The sequence below is a fragment of the Rhinoderma darwinii genome, unplaced genomic scaffold, assembly GCF_050947455.1.
Source record: "Rhinoderma darwinii isolate aRhiDar2 unplaced genomic scaffold, aRhiDar2.hap1 Scaffold_874, whole genome shotgun sequence".
Lineage (NCBI taxonomy): Eukaryota > Metazoa > Chordata > Amphibia > Anura > Rhinodermatidae > Rhinoderma > Rhinoderma darwinii.
Window position 1 is genome coordinate 92,911 of NW_027464444.1, and position 24,211 is coordinate 117,121.

The following is a 24,211-nucleotide window of genomic DNA, read 5'->3' on the forward strand; positions in this document are numbered from 1 at the left end:
CAGGCTGTCTTTTTTTTGCACAGCTAGTTGCCTCCAGGAGGCCACAAGAGGGAGACAAGGGACTGCAAAATGGAAAATAGGCATCCACCAACTTTACAGACAACTTCTCCTTGCTCCTACAACCTCCATCCTTGCACAGTTTGTTATTCTTCTAGGTAACATAGTAACAAATCCAAATTGCTGCTCTCTTTGTAGGCAAGCAAGGCTTTGTTGCAACTGCAATTCTTACTTCTTCTTGAAATGTAGGGACGACAGTACATTCCATCACATCCATCTAGTGTACACAGGTAGGTCCATTGTGGCGGGCAGGCGAGCGGGCGGGCTGCTTTATTGGCTGTTTGCTGTTCCCCTACTCCACTCCACTATTTGACTGTTGTGCTGCATCAATCAATCAATCAATCAATCAATCAATCAATCAATCAATCAATCAATCAGTGGCTGGCTCAGGTGCAGCTCTTTAACTTACCTAAAAGGGAGGGCGGAGAGAAGACAAGGAAGGTGAATGAGGTGTTCCAATGTGAAATGCCGGAAACACAGAAACACAGACGACACACAACAAGAGGTGGCAATCTATTCATTAATTGCATTTAATCAATGAGCTCATTATCACTCATGCATTGTCCAACAGGTGTTGAAATAATGGGATTAAAAGGGGAGATCCCTTCAGAAAGACAGAAACAATAGCAAAGACAAAAAACACTTTTGGAATCTGCTTTTAGTCAACACATAAGGAAAGGGTGCACCGGTCCTGGAAATACTGCAATACCAGGTCAATGCGTGGAGTGGACAGAGCAAGCTCTATTTCCATCTCCCTGTTCTAAAAATCCATTTAATATATGGTCCCCAGATAGGGGACGTATCAGATATTAAACTGATAAGAACAGATACTACACTTGATCTTAGCCAAAAGGCCGAGAAGCGATAACCCGAACGGGCCGCGCGTTGCCCGAGCCTGCCCGATACTGCTGTTCAGCCCTTGCAGCGATTCAGCCTACTTCTAGGCAATTCCATGGGGCCCTGCAGGCTCACACACTCACAGCTACACGGGAGGTGAATAAAGGCCGGAGAGGAAGCCAGACAGGATTTGCTTCTTTTGCTTGCACCACAATGCAGTGCTGAAAGAGGAGGAATCTACATAAAAACGCCTTCCTGGCAACGCCCAAATGCCCTGCTGCCATGCAGATAAACACTGGCAGCGGCAGCAAGTGCATGCCCACAGCCACCCCTTGTTCCTTCACACCTTGTATCAGCTGTAATCCAGTCCAGTCCAGTGCTGCCTGCTGAGCAGCACTGACCAACACTGCCTGGGCCCAGGCTTTTATCTCTGAGGCCCCATTATGATGTCAGAAAGCTGGCTCTGGAATCCTGAGGGCTCCACTATGACACGTGCAAAGTTCCGTCTGAACTTTATATAAGACGGTGAGGCTCAGTCAGTCACTCAGTGTTGCCTGAGAGGGCAACACTGCAACAGCCGGCCGCCAGGCTGTCTTTTTTTTGCACAGCTAGTTGCCTCCAGGAGGCCACAAGAGGGAGACAAGGGACTGCAAAATGGAAAATAGGCATCCACCAACTTTACAGACAACTTCTCCTTGCTCCTACAACCTCCATCCTTGCACAGTTTGTTATTCTTCTAGGTAACATAGTAACAAATCCAAATTGCTGCTCTCTTTGTAGGCAAGCAAGGCTTTGTTGCAACTGCAATTCTTACTTCTTCTTGAAATGTAGGGACGACAGTACATTCCATCACATCCATCTAGTGTACACAGGTAGGTCCATTGTGGCGGGCAGGCGAGCGGGCGGGCTGCTTTATTGGCTGTTTGCTGTTCCCCTACTCCACTCCACTATTTGACTGTTGTGCTGCATCAATCAATCAATCAATCAATCAATCAATCAATCAATCAATCAATCAATCAATCAATCAATCAGTGGCTGGCTCAGGTGCAGCTCTTTAACTTACCTAAAAGGGAGGGCGGAGAGAAGACAAGGAAGGTGAATGAGGTGTTCCAATGTGAAATGCCGGAAACACAGAAACACAGACGACACACAACAAGAGGTGGCAATCTATTCATTAATTGCATTTAATCAATGAGCTCATTATCACTCATGCATTGTCCAACAGGTGTTGAAATAATGGGATTAAAAGGGGAGATCCCTTCAGAAAGACAGAAACAATAGCAAAGACAAAAAACACTTTTGGAATCTGCTTTTAGTCAACACATAAGGAAAGGGTGCACCGGTCCTGGAAATACTGCAATACCAGGTCAATGCGTGGAGTGGACAGAGCAAGCTCTATTTCCATCTCCCTGTTCTAAAAATCCATTTAATATATGGTCCCCAGATAGGGGACGTATCAGATATTAAACTGATAAGAACAGATACTACACTTGATCTTAGCCAAAAGGCCGAGAAGCGATAACCCGAACGGGCCGCGCGTTGCCCGAGCCTGCCCGATACTGCTGTTCAGCCCTTGCAGCGATTCAGCCTACTTCTAGGCAATTCCATGGGGCCCTGCAGGCTCACACACTCACAGCTACACGGGAGGTGAATAAAGGCCGGAGAGGAAGCCAGACAGGATTTGCTTCTTTTGCTTGCACCACAATGCAGTGCTGAAAGAGGAGGAATCTACATAAAAACGCCTTCCTGGCAACGCCCAAATGCCCTGCTGCCATGCAGATAAACACTGGCAGCGGCAGCAAGTGCATGCCCACAGCCACCCCTTGTTCCTTCACACCTTGTATCAGCTGTAATCCAGTCCAGTCCAGTGCTGCCTGCTGAGCAGCACTGACCAACACTGCCTGGGCCCAGGCTTTTATCTCTGAGGCCCCATTATGATGTCAGAAAGCTGGCTCTGGAATCCTGAGGGCTCCACTATGACACGTGCAAAGTTCCGTCTGAACTTTATATAAGACGGTGAGGCTCAGTCAGTCACTCAGTGTTGCCTGAGAGGGCAACACTGCAACAGCCGGCCGCCAGGCTGTCTTTTTTTTGCACAGCTAGTTGCCTCCAGGAGGCCACAAGAGGGAGACAAGGGACTGCAAAATGGAAAATAGGCATCCACCAACTTTACAGACAACTTCTCCTTGCTCCTACAACCTCCATCCTTGCACAGTTTGTTATTCTTCTAGGTAACATAGTAACAAATCCAAATTGCTGCTCTCTTTGTAGGCAAGCAAGGCTTTGTTGCAACTGCAATTCTTACTTCTTCTTGAAATGTAGGGACGACAGTACATTCCATCACATCCATCTAGTGTACACAGGTAGGTCCATTGTGGCGGGCAGGCGAGCGGGCGGGCTGCTTTATTGGCTGTTTGCTGTTCCCCTACTCCACTCCACTATTTGACTGTTGTGCTGCATCAATCAATCAATCAATCAATCAATCAATCAATCAATCAATCAGTGGCTGGCTCAGGTGCAGCTCTTTAACTTACCTAAAAGGGAGGGCGGAGAGAAGACAAGGAAGGTGAATGAGGTGTTCCAATGTGAAATGCCGGAAACACAGAAACACAGACGACACACAACAAGAGGTGGCAATCTATTCATTAATTGCATTTAATCAATGAGCTCATTATCACTCATGCATTGTCCAACAGGTGTTGAAATAATGGGATTAAAAGGGGAGATCCCTTCAGAAAGACAGAAACAATAGCAAAGACAAAAAACACTTTTGGAATCTGCTTTTAGTCACACATAAGGAAAGGGTGCACCGGTCCTGGAAATACTGCAATACCAGGTCAATGCGTGGAGTGGACAGAGCAAGCTCTATTTCCATCTCCCTGTTCTAAAAATCCATTTAATATATGGTCCCCAGATAGGGGGACGTATCAGATATTAAACTGATAAGAACAGATACTACACTTGATCTTAGCCAAAAGGCCGAGAAGCGATAACCCGAACGGGCCGCGCGTTGCCCGAGCCTGCCCGATACTGCTGTTCAGCCCTTGCAGCGATTCAGCCTACTTCTAGGCATTTCCATGGGGCCCTGCAGGCTCACACACTCACAGCTACACGGGAGGTGAATAAAGGCCGGAGAGGAAGCCAGACAGGATTTGCTTCTTTTGCTTGCACCACAATGCAGTGCTGAAAGAGGAGGAATCTACATAAAAACGCCTTCCTGGCAACGCCCAAATGCCCTGCTGCCATGCAGATAAACACTGGCAGCGGCAGCAAGTGCATGCCCACAGCCACCCCTTGTTCCTTCACACCTTGTATCAGCTGTAATCCAGTCCAGTCCAGTGCTGCCTGCTGAGCAGCACTGACCAACACTGCCTGGGCCCAGGCTTTTATCTCTGAGGCCCCATTATGATGTCAGAAAGCTGGCTCTGGAATCCTGAGGGCTCCACTATGACACGTGCAAAGTTCCGTCTGAACTTTATATAAGACGGTGAGGCTCAGTCAGTCACTCAGTGTTGCCTGAGAGGGCAACACTGCAACAGCCGGCCGCCAGGCTGTCTTTTTTTTGCACAGCTAGTTGCCTCCAGGAGGCCACAAGAGGGAGACAAGGGACTGCAAAATGGAAAATAGGCATCCACCAACTTTACAGACAACTTCTCCTTGCTCCTACAACCTCCATCCTTGCACAGTTTGTTATTCTTCTAGGTAACATAGTAACAAATCCAAATTGCTGCTCTCTTTGTAGGCAAGCAAGGCTTTGTTGCAACTGCAATTCTTACTTCTTCTTGAAATGTAGGGACGACAGTACATTCCATCACATCCATCTAGTGTACACAGGTAGGTCCATTGTGGCGGGCAGGCGAGCGGGCGGGCTGCTTTATTGGCTGTTTGCTGTTCCCCTACTCCACTCCACTATTTGACTGTTGTGCTGCATCAATCAATCAATCAATCAATCAATCAATCAATCAATCAATCAATCAGTGGCTGGCTCAGGTGCAGCTCTTTAACTTACCTAAAAGGGAGGGCGGAGAGAAGACAAGGAAGGTGAATGAGGTGTTCCAATGTGAAATGCCGGAAACACAGAAACACAGACGACACACAACAAGAGGTGGCAATCTATTCATTAATTGCATTTAATCAATGAGCTCATTATCACTCATGCATTGTCCAACAGGTGTTGAAATAATGGCATTAAAAGGGGAGATCCCTTCAGAAAGACAGAAACAATAGCAAAGACAAAAAACACTTTTGGAATCTGCTTTTAGTCAACACATAAGGAAAGGGTGCACCGGTCCTGGAAATACTGCAATACCAGGTCAATGCGTGGAGTGGACAGAGCAAGCTCCAATGCGTGGAGTGGACAGAGCAAGCTCTATTTCCATCTCCCTGTTCTAAAAATCCATTTAATATATGGTCCCCAGATAGGGGACGTATCAGATATTAAACTGATAAGAACAGATACTACACTTGATCTTAGCCAAAAGGCCGAGAAGCGATAACCCGAACGGGCCGCGCGTTGCCCGAGCCTGCCCGATACTGCTGTTCAGCCCTTGCAGCGATTCAGCCTACTTCTAGGCAATTCCATGGGGCCCTGCAGGCTCACACACTCACAGCTACACGGGAGGTGAATAAAGGCCGGAGAGGAAGCCAGACAGGATTTGCTTCTTTTGCTTGCACCACAATGCAGTGCTGAAAGAGGAGGAATCTACATAAAAACGCCTTCCTGGCAACGCCCAAATGCCCTGCTGCCATGCAGATAAACACTGGCAGCGGCAGCAAGTGCATGCCCACAGCCACCCCTTGTTCCTTCACACCTTGTATCAGCTGTAATCCAGTCCAGTCCAGTGCTGCCTGCTGAGCAGCACTGACCAACACTGCCTGGGCCCAGGCTTTTATCTCTGAGGCCCCATTATGATGTCAGAAAGCTGGCTCTGGAATCCTGAGGGCTCCACTATGACACGTGCAAAGTTCCGTCTGAACTTTATATAAGACGGTGAGGCTCAGTCAGTCACTCAGTGTTGCCTGAGAGGGCAACACTGCAACAGCCGGCCGCCAGGCTGTCTTTTTTTTGCACAGCTAGTTGCCTCCAGGAGGCCACAAGAGGGAGACAAGGGACTGCAAAATGGAAAATAGGCATCCACCAACTTTACAGACAACTTCTCCTTGCTCCTACAACCTCCATCCTTGCACAGTTTGTTATTCTTCTAGGTAACATAGTAACAAATCCAAATTGCTGCTCTCTTTGTAGGCAAGCAAGGCTTTGTTGCAACTGCAATTCTTACTTCTTCTTGAAATGTAGGGACGATAGTACATTCCATCACATCCATCTAGTGTACACAGGTAGGTCCATTGTGGCGGGCAGGCGAGCGGGCGGGCTGCTTTATTGGCTGTTTGCTGTTCCCCTACTCCACTCCACTATTTGACTGTTGTGCTGCATCAATCAATCAATCAATCAATCAATCAATCAATCAATCAATCAATCAATCAATCAATCAGTGGCTGGCTCAGGTGCAGCTCTTTAACTTACCTAAAAGGGAGGGCGGAGAGAAGACAAGGAAGGTGAATGAGGTGTTCCAATGTGAAATGCCGGAAACACAGAAACACAGACGACACACAACAAGAGGTGGCAATCTATTCATTAATTGCATTTAATCAATGAGCTCATTATCACTCATGCATTGTCCAACAGGTGTTGAAATAATGGGATTAAAAGGGGAGATCCCTTCAGAAAGACAGAAACAATAGCAAAGACAAAAAACACTTTTGGAATCTGCTTTTAGTCAACACATAAGGAAAGGGTGCACCGGTCCTGGAAATACTGCAATACCAGGTCAATGCGTGGAGTGGACAGAGCAAGCTCTATTTCCATCTCCCTGTTCTAAAAATCCATTTAATATATGGTCCCCAGATAGGGGACGTATCAGATATTAAACTGATAAGAACAGATACTACACTTGATCTTAGCCAAAAGGCCGAGAAGCGATAACCCGAACGGGCCGCGCGTTGCCCGAGCCTGCCCGATACTGCTGTTCAGCCCTTGCAGCGATTCAGCCTACTTCTAGGCAATTCCATGGGGCCCTGCAGGCTCACACACTCACAGCTACACGGGAGGTGAATAAAGGCCGGAGAGGAAGCCAGACAGGATTTGCTTCTTTTGCTTGCACCACAATGCAGTGCTGAAAGAGGAGGAATCTACATAAAAACGCCTTCCTGGCAACGCCCAAATGCCCTGCTGCCATGCAGATAAACACTGGCAGCGGCAGCAAGTGCATGCCCACAGCCACCCCTTGTTCCTTCACACCTTGTATCAGCTGTAATCCAGTCCAGTCCAGTGCTGCCTGCTGAGCAGCACTGACCAACACTGCCTGGGCCCAGGCTTTTATCTCTGAGGCCCCATTATGATGTCAGAAAGCTGGCTCTGGAATCCTGAGGGCTCCACTATGACACGTGCAAAGTTCCGTCTGAACTTTATATAAGACGGTGAGGCTCAGTCAGTCACTCAGTGTTGCCTGAGAGGGCAACACTGCAACAGCCGGCCGCCAGGCTGTCTTTTTTTTGCACAGCTAGTTGCCTCCAGGAGGCCACAAGAGGGAGACAAGGGACTGCAAAATGGAAAATAGGCATCCACCAACTTTACAGACAACTTCTCCTTGCTCCTACAACCTCCATCCTTGCACAGTTTGTTATTCTTCTAGGTAACATAGTAACAAATCCAAATTGCTGCTCTCTTTGTAGGCAAGCAAGGCTTTGTTGCAACTGCAATTCTTACTTCTTCTTGAAATGTAAGGACGATAGTACATTCCATCACATCCATCTAGTGTACACAGGTAGGTCCATTGTGGCGGGCAGGCGAGCGGGCGGGCTGCTTTATTGGCTGTTTGCTGTTCCCCTACTCCACTCCACTATTTGACTGTTGTGCTGCATCAATCAATCAATCAATCAATCAATCAATCAATCAATCAATCAGTGGCTGGCTCAGGTGCAGCTCTTTAACTTACCTAAAAGGGAGGGCGGAGAGAAGACAAGGAAGGTGAATGAGGTGTTCCAATGTGAAATGCCGGAAACACAGAAACACAGACGACACACAACAAGAGGTGGCAATCTATTCATTAATTGCATTTAATCAATGAGCTCATTATCACTCATGCATTGTCCAACAGGTGTTGAAATAATGGGATTAAAAGGGGAGATCCCTTCAGAAAGACAGAAACAATAGCAAAGACAAAAAACACTTTTGGAATCTGCTTTTAGTCAACACATAAGGAAAGGGTGCACCGGTCCTGGAAATACTGCAATACCAGGTCAATGCGTGGAGTGGACAGAGCAAGCTCTATTTCCATCTCCCTGTTCTAAAAATCCATTTAATATATGGTCCCCAGATAGGGGACGTATCAGATATTAAACTGATAAGAACAGATACTACACTTGATCTTAGCCAAAAGGCCGAGAAGCGATAACCCGAACGGGCCGCGCGTTGCCCGAGCCTGCCCGATACTGCTGTTCAGCCCTTGCAGCGATTCAGCCTACTTCTAGGCAATTCCATGGGGCCCTGCAGGCTCACACACTCACAGCTACACGGGAGGTGAATAAAGGCCGGAGAGGAAGCCAGACAGGATTTGCTTCTTTTGCTTGCACCACAATGCAGTGCTGAAAGAGGAGGAATCTACATAAAAACGCCTTCCTGGCAACGCCCAAATGCCCTGCTGCCATGCAGATAAACACTGGCAGCGGCAGCAAGTGCATGCCCACAGCCACCCCTTGTTCCTTCACACCTTGTATCAGCTGTAATCCAGTCCAGTCCAGTGCTGCCTGCTGAGCAGCACTGACCAACACTGCCTGGGCCCAGGCTTTTATCTCTGAGGCCCCATTATGATGTCAGAAAGCTGGCTCTGGAATCCTGAGGGCTCCACTATGACACATGCAAAGTTCCGTCTGAACTTTATATAAGACGGTGAGGCTCAGTCAGTCACTCAGTGTTGCCTGAGAGGGCAACACTGCAACAGCCGGCCGCCAGGCTGTCTTTTTTTTGCACAGCTAGTTGCCTCCAGGAGGCCACAAGAGGGAGACAAGGGACTGCAAAATGGAAAATAGGCATCCACCAACTTTACAGACAACTTCTCCTTGCTCCTACAACCTCCATCCTTGCACAGTTTGTTATTCTTCTAGGTAACATAGTAACAAATCCAAATTGCTGCTCTCTTTGTAGGCAAGCAAGGCTTTGTTGCAACTGCAATTCTTACTTCTTCTTGAAATGTAGGGACGACAGTACATTCCATCACATCCATCTAGTGTACACAGGTAGGTCCATTGTGGCGGGCAGGCGAGCGGGCGGGCTGCTTTATTGGCTGTTTGCTGTTCCCCTACTCCACTCCACTATTTGACTGTTGTGCTGCATCAATCAATCAATCAATCAATCAATCAATCAATCAATCAATCAGTGGCTGGCTCAGGTGCAGCTCTTTAACTTACCTAAAAGGGAGGGCGGAGAGAAGACAAGGAAGGTGAATGAGGTGTTCCAATGTGAAATGCCGGAAACACAGAAACACAGACGACACACAACAAGAGGTGGCAATCTATTCATTAATTGCATTTAATCAATGAGCTCATTATCACTCATGCATTGTCCAACAGGTGTTGAAATAATGGGATTAAAAGGGGAGATCCCTTCAGAAAGACAGAAACAATAGCAAAGACAAAAAACACTTTTGGAATCTGCTTTTAGTCAACACATAAGGAAAGGGTGCACCGGTCCTGGAAATACTGCAATACCAGGTCAATGCGTGGAGTGGACAGAGCAAGCTCTATTTCCATCTCCCTGTTCTAAAAATCCATTTAATATATGGTCCCCAGATAGGGGACGTATCAGATATTAAACTGATAAGAACAGATACTACACTTGATCTTAGCCAAAAGGCCGAGAAGCGATAACCCGAACGGGCCGCGCGTTGCCCGAGCCTGCCCGATACTGCTGTTCAGCCCTTGCAGCGATTCAGCCTACTTCTAGGCAATTCCATGGGGCCCTGCAGGCTCACACACTCACAGCTACACGGGAGGTGAATAAAGGCCGGAGAGGAAGCCAGACAGGATTTGCTTCTTTTGCTTGCACCACAATGCAGTGCTGAAAGAGGAGGAATCTACATAAAAACGCCTTCCTGGCAACGCCCAAATGCCCTGCTGCCATGCAGATAAACACTGGCAGCGGCAGCAAGTGCATGCCCACAGCCACCCCTTGTTCCTTCACACCTTGTATCAGCTGTAATCCAGTCCAGTCCAGTGCTGCCTGCTGAGCAGCACTGACCAACACTGCCTGGGCCCAGGCTTTTATCTCTGAGGCCCCATTATGATGTCAGAAAGCTGGCTCTGGAATCCTGAGGGCTCCACTATGACACGTGCAAAGTTCCGTCTGAACTTTATATAAGACGGTGAGGCTCAGTCAGTCACTCAGTGTTGCCTGAGAGGGCAACACTGCAACAGCCGGCCGCCAGGCTGTCTTTTTTTTGCACAGCTAGTTGCCTCCAGGAGGCCACAAGAGGGAGACAAGGGACTGCAAAATGGAAAATAGGCATCCACCAACTTTACAGACAACTTCTCCTTGCTCCTACAACCTCCATCCTTGCACAGTTTGTTATTCTTCTAGGTAACATAGTAACAAATCCAAATTGCTGCTCTCTTTGTAGGCAAGCAAGGCTTTGTTGCAACTGCAATTCTTACTTCTTCTTGAAATGTAGGGACGACAGTACATTCCATCACATCCATCTAGTGTACACAGGTAGGTCCATTGTGGCGGGCAGGCGAGCGGGCGGGCTGCTTTATTGGCTGTTTGCTGTTCCCCTACTCCACTCCACTATTTGACTGTTGTGCTGCATCAATCAATCAATCAATCAATCAATCAATCAATCAATCAATCAATCAGTGGCTGGCTCAGGTGCAGCTCTTTAACTTACCTAAAAGGGAGGGCGGAGAGAAGACAAGGAAGGTGAATGAGGTGTTCCAATGTGAAATGCCGGAAACACAGAAACACAGACGACACACAACAAGAGGTGGCAATCTATTCATTAATTGCATTTAATCAATGAGCTCATTATCACTCATGCATTGTCCAACAGGTGTTGAAATAATGGGATTAAAAGGGGAGATCCCTTCAGAAAGACAGAAACAATAGCAAAGACAAAAAACACTTTTGGAATCTGCTTTTAGTCAACACATAAGGAAAGGGTGCACCGGTCCTGGAAATACTGCAATACCAGGTCAATGCGTGGAGTGGACAGAGCAAGCTCTATTTCCATCTCCCTGTTCTAAAAATCCATTTAATATATGGTCCCCAGATAGGGGACGTATCAGATATTAAACTGATAAGAACAGATACTACACTTGATCTTAGCCAAAAGGCCGAGAAGCGATAACCCGAACGGGCCGCGCGTTGCCCGAGCCTGCCCGATACTGCTGTTCAGCCCTTGCAGCGATTCAGCCTACTTCTAGGCAATTCCATGGGGCCCTGCAGGCTCACACACTCACAGCTACACGGGAGGTGAATAAAGGCCGGAGAGGAAGCCAGACAGGATTTGCTTCTTTTGCTTGCACCACAATGCAGTGCTGAAAGAGGAGGAATCTACATAAAAACGCCTTCCTGGCAACGCCCAAATGCCCTGCTGCCATGCAGATAAACACTGGCAGCGGCAGCAAGTGCATGCCCACAGCCACCCCTTGTTCCTTCACACCTTGTATCAGCTGTAATCCAGTCCAGTCCAGTGCTGCCTGCTGAGCAGCACTGACCAACACTGCCTGGGCCCAGGCTTTTATCTCTGAGGCCCCATTATGATGTCAGAAAGCTGGCTCTGGAATCCTGAGGGCTCCACTATGACACGTGCAAAGTTCCGTCTGAACTTTATATAAGACGGTGAGGCTCAGTCAGTCACTCAGTGTTGCCTGAGAGGGCAACACTGCAACAGCCGGCCGCCAGGCTGTCTTTTTTTTGCACAGCTAGTTGCCTCCAGGAGGCCACAAGAGGGAGACAAGGGACTGCAAAATGGAAAATAGGCATCCACCAACTTTACAGACAACTTCTCCTTGCTCCTACAACCTCCATCCTTGCACAGTTTGTTATTCTTCTAGGTAACATAGTAACAAATCCAAATTGCTGCTCTCTTTGTAGGCAAGCAAGGCTTTGTTGCAACTGCAATTCTTACTTCTTCTTGAAATGTAGGGACGACAGTACATTCCATCACATCCATCTAGTGTACACAGGTAGGTCCATTGTGGCGGGCAGGCGAGCGGGCGGGCTGCTTTATTGGCTGTTTGCTGTTCCCCTACTCCACTCCACTATTTGACTGTTGTGCTGCATCAATCAATCAATCAATCAATCAATCAATCAATCAATCAATCAATCAATCAGTGGCTGGCTCAGGTGCAGCTCTTTAACTTACCTAAAAGGGAGGGCGGAGAGAAGACAAGGAAGGTGAATGAGGTGTTCCAATGTGAAATGCCGGAAACACAGAAACACAGACGACACACAACAAGAGGTGGCAATCTATTCATTAATTGCATTTAATCAATGAGCTCATTATCACTCATGCATTGTCCAACAGGTGTTGAAATAATGGGATTAAAAGGGGAGATCCCTTCAGAAAGACAGAAACAATAGCAAAGACAAAAAACACTTTTGGAATCTGCTTTTAGTCAACACATAAGGAAAGGGTGCACCGGTCCTGGAAATACTGCAATACCAGGTCAATGCGTGGAGTGGACAGAGCAAGCTCTATTTCCATCTCCCTGTTCTAAAAATCCATTTAATATATGGTCCCCAGATAGGGGACGTATCAGATATTAAACTGATAAGAACAGATACTACACTTGATCTTAGCCAAAAGGCCGAGAAGCGATAACCCGAACGGGCCGCGCGTTGCCCGAGCCTGCCCGATACTGCTGTTCAGCCCTTGCAGCGATTCAGCCTACTTCTAGGCAATTCCATGGGGCCCTGCAGGCTCACACACTCACAGCTACACGGGAGGTGAATAAAGGCCGGAGAGGAAGCCAGACAGGATTTGCTTCTTTTGCTTGCACCACAATGCAGTGCTGAAAGAGGAGGAATCTACATAAAAACGCCTTCCTGGCAACGCCCAAATGCCCTGCTGCCATGCAGATAAACACTGGCAGCGGCAGCAAGTGCATGCCCACAGCCACCCCTTGTTCCTTCACACCTTGTATCAGCTGTAATCCAGTCCAGTCCAGTGCTGCCTGCTGAGCAGCACTGACCAACACTGCCTGGGCCCAGGCTTTTATCTCTGAGGCCCCATTATGATGTCAGAAAGCTGGCTCTGGAATCCTGAGGGCTCCACTATGACACGTGCAAAGTTCCGTCTGAACTTTATATAAGACGGTGAGGCTCAGTCAGTCACTCAGTGTTGCCTGAGAGGGCAACACTGCAACAGCCGGCCGCCAGGCTGTCTTTTTTTTGCACAGCTAGTTGCCTCCAGGAGGCCACAAGAGGGAGACAAGGGACTGCAAAATGGAAAATAGGCATCCACCAACTTTACAGACAACTTCTCCTTGCTCCTACAACCTCCATCCTTGCACAGTTTGTTATTCTTCTAGGTAACATAGTAACAAATCCAAATTGCTGCTCTCTTTGTAGGCAAGCAAGGCTTTGTTGCAACTGCAATTCTTACTTCTTCTTGAAATGTAGGGACGACAGTACATTCCATCACATCCATCTAGTGTACACAGGTAGGTCCATTGTGGCGGGCAGGCGAGCGGGCGGGCTGCTTTATTGGCTGTTTGCTGTTCCCCTACTCCACTCCACTATTTGACTGTTGTGCTGCAATCAATCAATCAATCAATCAATCAATCAATCAATCAATCAATCAATCAGTGGCTGGCTCAGGTGCAGCTCTTTAACTTACCTAAAAGGGAGGGCGGAGAGAAGACAAGGAAGGTGAATGAGGTGTTCCAATGTGAAATGCCGGAAACACAGAAACACAGACGACACACAACAAGAGGTGGCAATCTATTCATTAATTGCATTTAATCAATGAGCTCATTATCACTCATGCATTGTCCAACAGGTGTTGAAATAATGGGATTAAAAGGGGAGATCCCTTCAGAAAGACAGAAACAATAGCAAAGACAAAAAACACTTTTGGAATCTGCTTTTAGTCAACACATAAGGAAAGGGTGCACCGGTCCTGGAAATACTGCAATACCAGGTCAATGCGTGGAGTGGACAGAGCAAGCTCTATTTCCATCTCCCTGTTCTAAAAATCCATTTAATATATGGTCCCTAGATAGGGGACGTATCAGATATTAAACTGATAAGAACAGATACTACACTTGATCTTAGCCAAAAGGCCGAGAAGCGATAACCCGAACGGGCCGCGCGTTGCCCGAGCCTGCCCGATACTGCTGTTCAGCCCTTGCAGCGATTCAGCCTACTTCTAGGCAATTCCATGGGGCCCTGCAGGCTCACACACTCACAGCTACACGGGAGGTGAATAAAGGCCGGAGAGGAAGCCAGACAGGATTTGCTTCTTTTGCTTGCACCACAATGCAGTGCTGAAAGAGGAGGAATCTACATAAAAACGCCTTCCTGGCAACGCCCAAATGCCCTGCTGCCATGCAGATAAACACTGGCAGCGGCAGCAAGTGCATGCCCACAGCCACCCCTTGTTCCTTCACACCTTGTATCAGCTGTAATCCAGTCCAGTCCAGTGCTGCCTGCTGAGCAGCACTGACCAACACTGCCTGGGCCCAGGCTTTTATCTCTGAGGCCCCATTATGATGTCAGAAAGCTGGCTCTGGAATCCTGAGGGCTCCACTATGACACGTGCAAAGTTCCGTCTGAACTTTATATAAGACGGTGAGGCTCAGTCAGTCACTCAGTGTTGCCTGAGAGGGCAACACTGCAACAGCCGGCCGCCAGGCTGTCTTTTTTTTGCACAGCTAGTTGCCTCCAGGAGGCCACAAGAGGGAGACAAGGGACTGCAAAATGGAAAATAGGCATCCACCAACTTTACAGACAACTTCTCCTTGCTCCTACAACCTCCATCCTTGCACAGTTTGTTATTCTTCTAGGTAACATAGTAACAAATCCAAATTGCTGCTCTCTTTGTAGGCAAGCAAGGCTTTGTTGCAACTGCAATTCTTACTTCTTCTTGAAATGTAGGGACGACAGTACATTCCATCACATCCATCTAGTGTACACAGGTAGGTCCATTGTGGCGGGCAGGCGAGCGGGCGGGCTGCTTTATTGGCTGTTTGCTGTTCCCCTACTCCACTCCACTATTTGACTGTTGTGCTGCATCAATCAATCAATCAATCAATCAATCAATCAATCAATCAATCAATCAATCAATCAATCAGTGGCTGGCTCAGGTGCAGCTCTTTAACTTACCTAAAAGGGAGGGCGGAGAGAAGACAAGGAAGGTGAATGAGGTGTTCCAATGTGAAATGCCGGAAACACAGAAACACAGACGACACACAACAAGAGGTGGCAATCTATTCATTAATTGCATTTAATCAATGAGCTCATTATCACTCATGCATTGTCCAACAGGTGTTGAAATAATGGGATTAAAAGGGGAGATCCCTTCAGAAAGACAGAAACAATAGCAAAGACAAAAAACACTTTTGGAATCTGCTTTTAGTCAACACATAAGGAAAGGGTGCACCGGTCCTGGAAATACTGCAATACCAGGTCAATGCGTGGAGTGGACAGAGCAAGCTCTATTTCCATCTCCCTGTTCTAAAAATCCATTTAATATATGGTCCCCAGATAGGGGACGTATCAGATATTAAACTGATAAGAACAGATACTACACTTGATCTTAGCCAAAAGGCCGAGAAGCGATAACCCGAACGGGCCGCGCGTTGCCCGAGCCTGCCCAATACTGCTGTTCAGCCCTTGCAGCGATTCAGCCTACTTCTAGGCAATTCCATGGGGCCCTGCAGGCTCACACACTCACAGCTACACGGGAGGTGAATAAAGGCCGGAGAGGAAGCCAGACAGGATTTGCTTCTTTTGCTTGCACCACAATGCAGTGCTGAAAGAGGAGGAATCTACATAAAAACGCCTTCCTGGCAACGCCCAAATGCCCTGCTGCCATGCAGATAAACACTGGCAGCGGCAGCAAGTGCATGCCCACAGCCACCCCTTGTTCCTTCACACCTTGTATCAGCTGTAATCCAGTCCAGTCCAGTGCTGCCTGCTGAGCAGCACTGACCAACACTGCCTGGGCCCAGGCTTTTATCTCTGAGGCCCCATTATGATGTCAGAAAGCTGGCTCTGGAATCCTGAGGGCTCCACTATGACACGTGCAAAGTTCCGTCTGAACTTTATATAAGACGGTGAGGCTCAGTCAGTCACTCAGTGTTGCCTGAGAGGGCAACACTGCAACAGCCGGCCGCCAGGCTGTCTTTTTTTTGCACAGCTAGTTGCCTCCAGGAGGCCACAAGAGGGAGACAAGGGACTGCAAAATGGAAAATAGGCATCCACCAACTTTACAGACAACTTCTCCTTGCTCCTACAACCTCCATCCTTGCACAGTTTGTTATTCTTCTAGGTAACATAGTAACAAATCCAAATTGCTGCTCTCTTTGTAGGCAAGCAAGGCTTTGTTGCAACTGCAATTCTTACTTCTTCTTGAAATGTAAGGACGATAGTACATTCCATCACATCCATCTAGTGTACACAGGTAGGTCCATTGTGGCGGGCAGGCGAGCGGGCGGGCTGCTTTATTGGCTGTTTGCTGTTCCCCTACTCCACTCCACTATTTGACTGTTGTGCTGCATCAATCAATCAATCAATCAATCAATCAATCAATCAATCAATCAATCAATCAATCAGTGGCTGGCTCAGGTGCAGCTCTTTAACTTACCTAAAAGGGAGGGCGGAGAGAAGACAAGGAAGGTGAATGAGGTGTTCCAATGTGAAATGCCGGAAACACAGAAACACAGACGACACACAACAAGAGGTGGCAATCTATTCATTAATTGCATTTAATCAATGAGCTCATTATCACTCATGCATTGTCCAACAGGTGTTGAAATAATGGGATTAAAAGGGGAGATCCCTTCAGAAAGACAGAAACAATAGCAAAGACAAAAAACACTTTTGGAATCTGCTTTTAGTCAACACATAAGGAAAGGGTGCACCGGTCCTGGAAATACTGCAATACCAGGTCAATGCGTGGAGTGGACAGAGCAAGCTCTATTTCCATCTCCCTGTTCTAAAAATCCATTTAATATATGGTCCCCAGATAGGGGACGTATCAGATATTAAACTGATAAGAACAGATACTACACTTGATCTTAGCCAAAAGGCCGAGAAGTGATAACCCGAACGGGCCGCGCGTTGCCCGAGCCTGCCCGATACTGCTGTTCAGCCCTTGCAGCGATTCAGCCTACTTCTAGGCAATTCCATGGGGCCCTGCAGGCTCACACACTCACAGCTACACGGGAGGTGAATAAAGGCCGGAGAGGAAGCCAGACAGGATTTGCTTCTTTTGCTTGCACCACAATGCAGTGCTGAAAGAGGAGGAATCTACATAAAAACGCCTTCCTGGCAACGCCCAAATGCCCTGCTGCCATGCAGATAAACACTGGCAGCGGCAGCAAGTGCATGCCCACAGCCACCCCTTGTTCCTTCACACCTTGTATCAGCTGTAATCCAGTCCAGTCCAGTGCTGCCTGCTGAGCAGCACTGACCAACACTGCCTGGGCCCAGGCTTTTATCTCTGAGGCCCCATTATGATGTCAGAAAGCTGGCTCTGGAATCCTGAGGGCTCCACTATGACACGTGCAAAGTTCCGTCTGAACTTTATATAAGACGGTGAGGCTCAGTCAGTCACTCAGTGTTGCCTGAGAGGGCAACACTGCAACAGCCGGCCGCCAGGCTGTCTTTTTTTTGCACAGCTAGTTGCCTCCAGGAGGCCACAAGAGGGAGACAAGGGACTGCAAAATGGAAAATAGGCATCCACCAACTTTACAGACAACTTCTCCTTGCTCCTACAACCTCCATCCTTGCACAGTTTGTTATTCTTCTAGGTAACATAGTAACAAATCCAAATTGCTGCTCTCTTTGTAGGCAAGCAAGGCTTTGTTGCAACTGCAATTCTTACTTCTTCTTGAAATGTAGGGACGACAGTACATTCCATCACATCCATCTAGTGTACACAGGTAGGTCCATTGTGGCGGGCAGGCGAGCGGGCGGGCTGCTTTATTGGCTGTTTGCTGTTCCCCTACTCCACTCCACTATTTGACTGTTGTGCTGCATCAATCAATCAATCAATCAATCAATCAATCAATCAATCAATCAGTGGCTGGCTCAGGTGCAGCTCTTTAACTTACCTAAAAGGGAGGGCGGAGAGAAGACAAGGAAGGTGAATGAGGTGTTCCAATGTGAAATGCCGGAAACACAGAAACACAGACGACACACAACAAGAGGTGGCAATCTATTCATTAATTGCATTTAATCAATGAGCTCATTATCACTCATGCATTGTCCAACAGGTGTTGAAATAATGGGATTAAAAGGGGAGATAGATCCCTTCAGAAAGACAGAAACAATAGCAAAGACAAAAAACACTTTTGGAATCTGCTTTTAGTCAACACATAAGGAAAGGGTGCACCGGTCCTGGAAATACTGCAATACCAGGTCAATGCGTGGAGTGGACAGAGCAAGCTCTATTTCCATCTCCCTGTTCTAAAAATCCATTTAATATATGGTCCCCAGATAGGGGACGTATCAGATATTAAACTGATAAGAACAGATACTACACTTGATCTTAGCCAAAAGGCCGAGAAGCGATAACCCGAACGGGCCGCGCGTTGCCCGAGCCTGCCCGATACTGCTGTTCAGCCCTTGCAGCGATTCAGCCTACTTCTAGGCAATTCCATGGGGCCCTGCAGGCTCACACACTCACAGCTACACGGGAGGTGAATAAAGGCCGGAGAGGAAGCCAGACAGGATTTGCTTCTTTTGCTTGCACCACAATGCAGTGCTGAAAGAGGAGGAATCTACATAAAAACGCCTTCCTGGCAACGCCCAAATGCCCTGCTGCCATGCAGATAAACACTGGCAGCGGCAGCAAGTGCATGCCCACAGCCACCCCTTGTTCCTTCACACCTTGTATCAGCTGTAATCCAGTCCAGTCCAGTGCTGCCTGCTGAGCAGCACTGACCAACACTGCCTGGGCCCAGGCTTTTATCTCTGAGGCCCCATTATGATGTCAGAAAGCTGGCTCTGGAATCCTGAGGGCTCCACTATGACACGTGCAAAGTTCCGTCTGAACTTTATATAAGACGGTGAGGCTCAGTCAGTCACTCAGTGTTGCCTGAGAGGGCAACACTGCAACAGCCGGCCGCCAGGCTGTCTTTTTTTTGCACAGCTAGTTGCCTCCAGGAGGCCACAAGAGGGAGACAAGGGACTGCAAAATGGAAAATAGGCATCCACCAACTTTACAGACAACTTCTCCTTGCTCCTACAACCTCCATCCTTGCACAGTTTGTTATTCTTCTAGGTAACATAGTAACAAATCCAAATTGCTGCTCTCTTTGTAGGCAAGCAAGGCTTTGTTGCAACTGCAATTCTTACTTCTTCTTGAAATGTAGGGACGACAGTACATTCCATCACATCCATCTAGTGTACACAGGTAGGTCCATTGTGGCGGGCAGGCGAGCGGGCGGGCTGCTTTATTGGCTGTTTGCTGTTCCCCTACTCCACTCCACTATTTGACTGTTGTGCTGCATCAATCAATCAATCAATCAATCAATCAATCAATCAATCAATCAGTGGCTGGCTCAGGTGCAGCTCTTTAACTTACCTAAAAGGGAGGGCGGAGAGAAGACAAGGAAGGTGAATGAGGTGTTCCAATGTGAAATGCCGGAAACACAGAAACACAGACGACACACAACAAGAGGTGGCAATCTATTCATTAATTGCATTTAATCAATGAGCTCATTATCACTCATGCATTGTCCAACAGGTGTTGAAATAATGGGATTAAAAGGGGAGATCCCTTCAGAAAGACAGAAACAATAGCAAAGACAAAAAACACTTTTGGAATCTGCTTTTAGTCAACACATAAGGAAAGGGTGCACCGGTCCTGGAAATACTGCAATACCAGGTCAATGCGTGGAGTGGACAGAGCAAGCTCTATTTCCATCTCCCTGTTCTAAAAATCCATTTAATATATGGTCCCCAGATAGGGGACGTATCAGATATTAAACTGATAAGAACAGATACTACACTTGATCTTAGCCAAAAGGCCGAGAAGCGATAACCCGAACGGGCCGCGCGTTGCCCGAGCCTGCCCGATACTGCTGTTCAGCCCTTGCAGCGATTCAGCCTACTTCTAGGCAATTCCATGGGGCCCTGCAGGCTCACACACTCACAGCTACACGGGAGGTGAATAAAGGCCGGAGAGGAAGCCAGACAGGATTTGCTTCTTTTGCTTGCACCACAATGCAGTGCTGAAAGAGGAGGAATCTACATAAAAACGCCTTCCTGGCAACGCCCAAATGCCCTGCTGCCATGCAGATAAACACTGGCAGCGGCAGCAAGTGCATGCCCACAGCCACCCCTTGTTCCTTCACACCTTGTATCAGCTGTAATCCAGTCCAGTCCAGTGCTGCCTGCTGAGCAGCACTGACCAACACTGCCTGGGCCCAGGCTTTTATCTCTGAGGCCCCATTATGATGTCAGAAAGCTGGCTCTGGAATCCTGAGGGCTCCACTATGACACGTGCAAAGTTCCGTCTGAACTTTATATAAGACGGTGAGGCTCAGTCAGTCACTCAGTGTTGCCTGAGAGGGCAACACTGCAACAGCCGGCCGCCAGGCTGTCTTTTTTTTGCACAGCTAGTTGCCTCCAGGAGGCCACAAGAGGGAGACAAGGGACTGCAAAATGGAAAATAGGCATCCACCAACTTTACAGACAACTTCTCCTTGCTCCTACAACCTCCATCCTTGCACAGTTTGTTATTCTTCTAGGTAACATAGTAACAAATCCAAATTGCTGCTCTCTTTGTAGGCAAGCAAGGCTTTGTTGCAACTGCAATTCTTACTTCTTCTTGAAATGTAGGGACGACAGTACATTCCATCACATCCATCTAGTGTACACAGGTAGGTCCATTGTGGCGGGCAGGCGAGCGGGCGGGCTGCTTTATTGGCTGTTTGCTGTTCCCCTACTCCACTCCACTATTTGACTGTTGTGCTGCATCAATCAATCAATCAATCAATCAATCAATCAATCAATCAATCAATCAATCAATCAGTGGCTGGCTCAGGTGCAGCTCTTTAACTTACCTAAAAGGGAGGGCGGAGAGAAGACAAGGAAGGTGAATGAGGTGTTCCAATGTGAAATGCCGGAAACACAGAAACACAGACGACACACAACAAGAGGTGGCAATCTATTCATTAATTGCATTTAATCAATGAGCTCATTATCACTCATGCATTGTCCAACAGGTGTTGAAATAATGGGATTAAAAGGGGAGATCCCTTCAGAAAGACAGAAACAATAGCAAAGACAAAAAACACTTTTGGAATCTGCTTTTAGTCAACACATAAGGAAAGGGTGCACCGGTCCTGGAAATACTGCAATACCAGGTCAATGCGTGGAGTGGACAGAGCAAGCTCTATTTCCATCTCCCTGTTCTAAAAATCCATTTAATATATGGTCCCCAGATAGGGGACGTATCAGATATTAAACTGATAAGAACAGATACTACACTTGATCTTAGCCAAAAGGCCGAGAAGCGATAACCCGAACGGGCCGCGCGTTGCCCGAGCCTGCCCGATACTGCTGTTCAGCCCTTGCAGCGATTCAGCCTACTTCTAGGCAATTCCATGGGGCCCTGCAGGCTCACACACTCACAGCTACACGGGAGGTGAATAAAGGCCGGAGAGGAAGCCAGACAGGATTTGCTTCTTTTGCTTGCACCACAATGCAGTGCTGAAAGAGGAGGAATCTACATAAAAACGCCTTCCTGGCAACGCCCAAATGCCCTGCTGCCATGCAGATAAACACTGGCAGCGGCAGCAAGTGCATGCCCACAGCCACCCCTTGTTCCTTCACACCTTGTATCAGCTGTAATCCAGTCCAGTCCAGTGCTGCCTGCTGAGCAGCACTGACCAACACTGCCTGGGCCCAGGCTTTTATCTCTGAGGCCCCATTATGATGTCAGAAAGCTGGCTCTGGAATCCTGAGGGCTCCACTATGACACGTGCAAAGTTCCGTCTGAACTTTATATAAGACGGTGAGGCTCAGTCAGTCACTCAGTGTTGCCTGAGAGGGCAACACTGCAACAGCCGGCCGCCAGGCTGTCTTTTTTTTGCACAGCTAGTTGCCTCCAGGAGGCCACAAGAGGGAGACAAGGGACTGCAAAATGGAAAATAGGCATCCACCAACTTTACAGACAACTTCTCCTTGCTCCTACAACCTCCATCCTTGCACAGTTTGTTATTCTTCTAGGTAACATAGTAACAAATCCAAATTGCTGCTCTCTTTGTAGGCAAGCAAGGCTTTGTTGCAACTGCAATTCTTACTTCTTCTTGAAATGTAGGGACGATAGTACATTCCATCACATCCATCTAGTGTACACAGGTAGGTCCATTGTGGCGGGCAGGCGAGCGGGCGGGCTGCTTTATTGGCTGTTTGCTGTTCCCCTACTCCACTCCACTATTTGACTGTTGTGCTGCATCAATCAATCAATCAATCAATCAATCAATCAATCAATCAATCAATCAGTGGCTGGCTCAGGTGCAGCTCTTTAACTTACCTAAAAGGGAGGGCGGAGAGAAGACAAGGAAGGTGAATGAGGTGTTCCAATGTGAAATGCCGGAAACACAGAAACACAGACGACACACAACAAGAGGTGGCAATCTATTCATTAATTGCATTTAATCAATGAGCTCATTATCACTCATGCATTGTCCAACAGGTGTTGAAATAATGGGATTAAAAGGGGAGATCCCTTCAGAAAGACAGAAACAATAGCAAAGACAAAAAACACTTTTGGAATCTGCTTTTAGTCAACACATAAGGAAAGGGTGCACCGGTCCTGGAAATACTGCAATACCAGGTCAATGCGTGGAGTGGACAGAGCAAGCTCTATTTCCATCTCCCTGTTCTAAAAATCCATTTAATATATGGTCCCCAGATAGGGGACGTATCAGATATTAAACTGATAAGAACAGATACTACACTTGATCTTAGCCAAAAGGCCGAGAAGCGATAACCCGAACGGGCCGCGCGTTGCCCGAGCCTGCCCGATACTGCTGTTCAGCCCTTGCAGCGATTCAGCCTACTTCTAGGCAATTCCATGGGGCCCTGCAGGCTCACACACTCACAGCTACACGGGAGGTGAATAAAGGCCGGAGAGGAAGCCAGACAGGATTTGCTTCTTTTGCTTGCACCACAATGCAGTGCTGAAAGAGGAGGAATCTACATAAAAACGCCTTCCTGGCAACGCCCAAATGCCCTGCTGCCATGCAGATAAACACTGGCAGCGGCAGCAAGTGCATGCCCACAGCCACCCCTTGTTCCTTCACACCTTGTATCAGCTGTAATCCAGTCCAGTCCAGTGCTGCCTGCTGAGCAGCACTGACCAACACTGCCTGGGCCCAGGCTTTTATCTCTGAGGCCCCATTATGATGTCAGAAAGCTGGCTCTGGAATCCTGAGGGCTCCACTATGACACGTGCAAAGTTCCGTCTGAACTTTATATAAGACGGTGAGGCTCAGTCAGTCACTCAGTGTTGCCTGAGAGGGCAACACTGCAACAGCCGGCCGCCAGGCTGTCTTTTTTTTGCACAGCTAGTTGCCTCCAGGAGGCCACAAGAGGGAGACAAGGGACTGCAAAATGGAAAATAGGCATCCACCAACTTTACAGACAACTTCTCCTTGCTCCTACAACCTCCATCCTTGCACAGTTTGTTATTCTTCTAGGTAACATAGTAACAAATCCAAATTGCTGCTCTCTTTGTAGGCAAGCAAGGCTTTGTTGCAACTGCAATTCTTACTTCTTCTTGAAATGTAAGGACGATAGTACATTCCATCACATCCATCTAGTGTACACAGGTAGGTCCATTGTGGCGGGCAGGCGAGCGGGCGGGCTGCTTTATTGGCTGTTTGCTGTTCCCCTACTCCACTCCACTATTTGACTGTTGTGCTGCATCAATCAATCAATCAATCAATCAATCAATCAATCAATCAGTGGCTGGCTCAGGTGCAGCTCTTTAACTTACCTAAAAGGGAGGGCGGAGAGAAGACAAGGAAGGTGAATGAGGTGTTCCAATGTGAAATGCCGGAAACACAGAAACACAGA

General features: G+C 47.7%; 15 non-coding genes and 1 pseudogene across 15 annotated transcripts; all 16 read right to left on the minus strand.

Annotated features, from left to right (window-relative positions):
• Positions 1–732: 732 nt before the first annotated feature.
• LOC142731858 (U2 spliceosomal RNA) lies at positions 733–923 on the minus strand. The gene has a single exon (XR_012879242.1). It is a non-coding gene; the product is annotated as a U2 spliceosomal RNA (small nuclear RNA).
• A 1,300-nt stretch (positions 924–2,223) lies between these two features.
• On the minus strand, positions 2,224–2,414 carry LOC142731859 (U2 spliceosomal RNA). The gene has a single exon (XR_012879243.1). It is a non-coding gene; the product is annotated as a U2 spliceosomal RNA (small nuclear RNA).
• Positions 2,415–3,693: 1,279 nt separating this feature from the next.
• Positions 3,694–3,885, minus strand: LOC142731805 (U2 spliceosomal RNA). Its single transcript, XR_012879196.1, has one exon. It is a non-coding gene; the product is annotated as a U2 spliceosomal RNA (small nuclear RNA).
• A 1,284-nt stretch (positions 3,886–5,169) lies between these two features.
• LOC142731806 (U2 spliceosomal RNA) lies at positions 5,170–5,388 on the minus strand (annotated as a pseudogene).
• Positions 5,389–6,684: 1,296 nt separating this feature from the next.
• On the minus strand, positions 6,685–6,875 carry LOC142731860 (U2 spliceosomal RNA). The gene has a single exon (XR_012879244.1). It is a non-coding gene; the product is annotated as a U2 spliceosomal RNA (small nuclear RNA).
• A 1,280-nt stretch (positions 6,876–8,155) lies between these two features.
• On the minus strand, positions 8,156–8,346 carry LOC142731861 (U2 spliceosomal RNA). The gene has a single exon (XR_012879245.1). It is a non-coding gene; the product is annotated as a U2 spliceosomal RNA (small nuclear RNA).
• A 1,280-nt stretch (positions 8,347–9,626) lies between these two features.
• Positions 9,627–9,817, minus strand: LOC142731785 (U2 spliceosomal RNA). Its single transcript, XR_012879178.1, has one exon. It is a non-coding gene; the product is annotated as a U2 spliceosomal RNA (small nuclear RNA).
• A 1,284-nt stretch (positions 9,818–11,101) lies between these two features.
• Positions 11,102–11,292, minus strand: LOC142731787 (U2 spliceosomal RNA). Its single transcript, XR_012879179.1, has one exon. It is a non-coding gene; the product is annotated as a U2 spliceosomal RNA (small nuclear RNA).
• Positions 11,293–12,580: 1,288 nt separating this feature from the next.
• Positions 12,581–12,771, minus strand: LOC142731788 (U2 spliceosomal RNA). The gene has a single exon (XR_012879180.1). It is a non-coding gene; the product is annotated as a U2 spliceosomal RNA (small nuclear RNA).
• A 1,285-nt stretch (positions 12,772–14,056) lies between these two features.
• Positions 14,057–14,247, minus strand: LOC142731802 (U2 spliceosomal RNA). Its single transcript, XR_012879193.1, has one exon. It is a non-coding gene; the product is annotated as a U2 spliceosomal RNA (small nuclear RNA).
• A 1,296-nt stretch (positions 14,248–15,543) lies between these two features.
• On the minus strand, positions 15,544–15,734 carry LOC142731789 (U2 spliceosomal RNA). The gene has a single exon (XR_012879181.1). It is a non-coding gene; the product is annotated as a U2 spliceosomal RNA (small nuclear RNA).
• Positions 15,735–17,026: 1,292 nt separating this feature from the next.
• LOC142731795 (U2 spliceosomal RNA) lies at positions 17,027–17,217 on the minus strand. Its single transcript, XR_012879187.1, has one exon. It is a non-coding gene; the product is annotated as a U2 spliceosomal RNA (small nuclear RNA).
• Positions 17,218–18,501: 1,284 nt separating this feature from the next.
• Positions 18,502–18,692, minus strand: LOC142731790 (U2 spliceosomal RNA). Its single transcript, XR_012879182.1, has one exon. It is a non-coding gene; the product is annotated as a U2 spliceosomal RNA (small nuclear RNA).
• Positions 18,693–19,972: 1,280 nt separating this feature from the next.
• Positions 19,973–20,163, minus strand: LOC142731792 (U2 spliceosomal RNA). Its single transcript, XR_012879184.1, has one exon. It is a non-coding gene; the product is annotated as a U2 spliceosomal RNA (small nuclear RNA).
• A 1,292-nt stretch (positions 20,164–21,455) lies between these two features.
• LOC142731793 (U2 spliceosomal RNA) lies at positions 21,456–21,646 on the minus strand. Its single transcript, XR_012879185.1, has one exon. It is a non-coding gene; the product is annotated as a U2 spliceosomal RNA (small nuclear RNA).
• Positions 21,647–22,930: 1,284 nt separating this feature from the next.
• On the minus strand, positions 22,931–23,121 carry LOC142731794 (U2 spliceosomal RNA). Its single transcript, XR_012879186.1, has one exon. It is a non-coding gene; the product is annotated as a U2 spliceosomal RNA (small nuclear RNA).
• Positions 23,122–24,211: the final 1,090 nt, after the last annotated feature.